Source organism: Limulus polyphemus, unplaced genomic scaffold (genome assembly GCF_000517525.1).
Source record: "Limulus polyphemus unplaced genomic scaffold, Limulus_polyphemus-2.1.2 Scaffold7349, whole genome shotgun sequence".
Classification (NCBI taxonomy): domain Eukaryota; kingdom Metazoa; phylum Arthropoda; class Merostomata; order Xiphosura; family Limulidae; genus Limulus; species Limulus polyphemus.
Window position 1 is genome coordinate 1 of NW_013672959.1, and position 3,673 is coordinate 3,673.

A 3,673-nucleotide genomic window follows, 5' to 3' on the forward strand; every position below is an offset into this window, starting at 1 on the left:
AGAGTGAATCCTACTACATAGCACATTGGTACTAGTTTACTTTACCATACTGTTTAGAATGAATCCTACTATATAGCACATTGGTGCTAGAGTACTTTACCATACTGTTTAGAATGAATCCTACTATATAGCACATTGGTGCTAGAGTACTTTACCATATTGTGTGAGAGTGAATCCTACTATATAGCACATTGGCGATAGTGTACTTTACCATACTGTTTAGTGTGAATCCTACTATATAGCACATTGGTGCTAGTGTACTCTACCATATTGTGTAGAGTGAATCCTACTACATAGCACATTGGTACTAGTTTACTTTACCATACTGTTTAGAATGAATCCTGATATATAGCACATTGGTGCTACTGTACTCTACCATATTGTGTGAGAGTGAATCCTACTATATAGCACATTGGTGATAGTGTACTTTACCATACTGTTTAGAGTGAATCCTACTACATAGCACATTGGTGCTAGTGTACTCTACCATATTGTGTAGAGTGAATCTTACTATATAGCACATTGGTACTACTGTACTCTACCATATTGTGTCGAGTGAATCCCACTACATAGGACATTGGTGCTAGTGTACTCTACCATATTGTGTAGAGTGAATCCTACTACATAGCACATTGGTGCTAGTGTACTCTATCATATTGTGTAGAGTGATTCCTACTAATAGCACATTGGTGCTACTGTACTCCACCATATTGTGTAGAGTGAATCCTACTACATAGCACATTCGTGCTAGTGTACTCTATCATATTGTGTAGAGTGAATCCTACTACATAGCACATTGGTGCTAGTGTACTTTACCATACTGTTTAGAGTAAATCCCACTACATAGGACATTGGTGCTAGTGTACTCTACCATATTGTGTAGAGTGAATCCTACTACATAGCACATTGGTGCTAGTGTACTCTACCATATTGTGTAGAGTGATTCCTACTACATAGGACATTGGTGCTAGTGTACTCTACCATATTGTGTAGAGTGAATCCCACTATATAGCACATTGGCACCTCCGTACTTTCCCACACTATATACACCGATAACATCATTGAAAACTACCTAGCTTTAGTTTGATTTTCTGTTGTCAAGGTAATACAGATAATACATAGGACAAAAATCTGTTTAAAGAAAATTGTTAGTTGTGTTTGAGAACTCCACGTGCGAAGAATACACGTGAGAGTGTCAAAACTTATCGTTCCGTAAGAGTGTACCTCAACTTATTGTTTCGTAAGAGTGTACCTCAACTTATTGTTTCGTAAGAGTGTACCTCAACTTATTGTTTCGTAAGAGTGTACCTCAACTAATTGTTTCGTAAGAGTGCACCTCAACTTATTTTTCCGGAAGAGTGTACCTCAACTAATTGTTCCGGAAGAGTGTACCTCAACTTATTGTTTCGTAAGAGTGCACCTCAACTTATTGTTCTGTAAGAGTGTACCTCAACTTATTGTTCCGGAAGAGTGTACCTCAACTAATTGTTTCGTAAGAGTGTACCTCAACTAATTGTTCGTAAGAGTGCACCTCAACTTATTGTTCCGGAAGAGTGTACCTCAACTAATTGTTCCGTAAGAGTGTACCTCAACTTATTGTTTCGTAAGAGTGCATCTCAACTTATTGTTCCGGAAGAGTGTACCTCAACTAATTGCTTTGTAAGAGTGTACTTCAACTAATTGTTTCGTAAGAGTGCACCTCAACTTATTGTTCCGGAAGAGTGTACCTCAACTAATTGTTTCGTAAGAGTGCACCTCAACTTATTGTTCCGGAAGAATGTACCTCAACTAATTGTTTCGTAAGAGTGTACTTCAACTAATTGTTTCGTAAGAGTGCACCTCAACTTATTGTTCTGTAAGAGTGTACCTCAACTTATTGTTCCGTAAGAGTGTACCTCAACATATTGTTCCGGAAGAGTGTACCTCAACTTATTGTTCCGGAAGAGTGTACCTCAACTAATTGTTTCGTAAGAGTGCACCTCAACTTATTGTTCTGTAAGAGTGTACCTCAACTTATTGTTCCGTAAGAGTGTACCTCAACTTATTGTTCCGTAAGAGTGCACCTCAACTTATTGTTCCGGAAGAGTGTATCTCAACTAATTGTTCCGGAAGAGTGTACCTCAACTTATTGTTCCGTAAGAGTGTACCTCAACTTATTGTTCCATAACAGTGTACCTCAACTTTATTTAGATTACTTTACACGGTATTATGTACCTTCACCGCCAGGTGGCTCAGCGGTGAGTATGAGAACTTATAACACTAAAAATCGGGTTTTCTATACCCGCGGTGGGCAGAGTACAGATTACGTAGCTTTGATCCAAAATATAACAAAACTATTATTAAAATTAAGCCTCCTCCTGAATTTTCTTTAGCCCCTCCCCCTATCGATTAGTCTAGCTGGTCACTGTCTTTTATTATTTGCTTAAGTTCAGAAAGTTAGAGGACATCCAAGATGGCCACGTTTGTTGACCATCGTGACTACATGTGTGGAAATGTCCAAGTAATTGTTTTTCTTGTTACGCTATTTAAAACACAAATATGTCGTCTTTATGACTTGTTACGCTATTTAAAACACAAATATATCGTCTTTACGACTTGTTACGCTATTTAAAACACAAATATATCGTCTTTACGACTTGTTACGCTATTTAAAACACAAATATAGCGTCTTTACGACCTGTTACGCTATTTAAAACACAAATATATATCGTCTTTACGACTTGTTACGCTATTTAAAACACAAATATATCGTCTTTACGACTTGTTACGCTATTTAAAACACAAATACATCGTCTTTACGACTTACGATGATCATCGTTTTCGACGGAAGAGCCGAATTCTAAGTATGGCAGGAAGACATTTGTTTTTCGTGAAGCGCTTGGATTCCCATAATGATTAAGTCGAGAAAAATACAAGTAACAGCATGAAATTATATCATGGGACAAATTATAAAACACTATTGGTATTTATATTTATTTCTAGTCAGGGATTACTTTCAGGTGGTTCAGAGCCGCAAGTGAGAACTTACATAAACGTTATTTTTCGTGCCAAATTATAAATCTTAAATATATTATATATATATATATATATTATAATGCAAACTGCACTGTTATGTTATTAAACAGGTTTAAAAATCAAATATACGGGATGAGTGTCGTGTGTGGTTGTTTTCGCAAGCTCACCTTACTGAAATATTCAGTAATGTCGTAAGCCTTTCCAGAAATTCAAAACTGTTCTCAGAAGTATAACTGTTCATGAAGTATAAGTTGTAACTTGATAAGGCGAAACTGTTGAATGAATACTCGTTTAGACGGAACGTGAAACGGAAATCTGGTTTGGCCTAGAAATTACTTCAAGATTATTGTTTGTTTTGTTTTTAATTATGCACAAAGCTACACAAGGGCTATCTGTGCTCTGCCCACCACGGGTATCGAAACCCAGATTCTAGTGTTGTAAGTCCGGAGACATACCGCTGTGCCACTGGGGGGTACTTCAAGATTAGATAATATTGTTTGATTCTATAAATTACCGTATTTTTCGGAATATAAGACGCACCCTTATTTTGAAGACAAAGTTTTTTTTGGGAAAAAAGCTACAGTCGCATTTGAAAGATTTTTATTGAACAAAACTTCAATTTGATACTTTAAAAATTAGTATATATTGTTCTAAACAC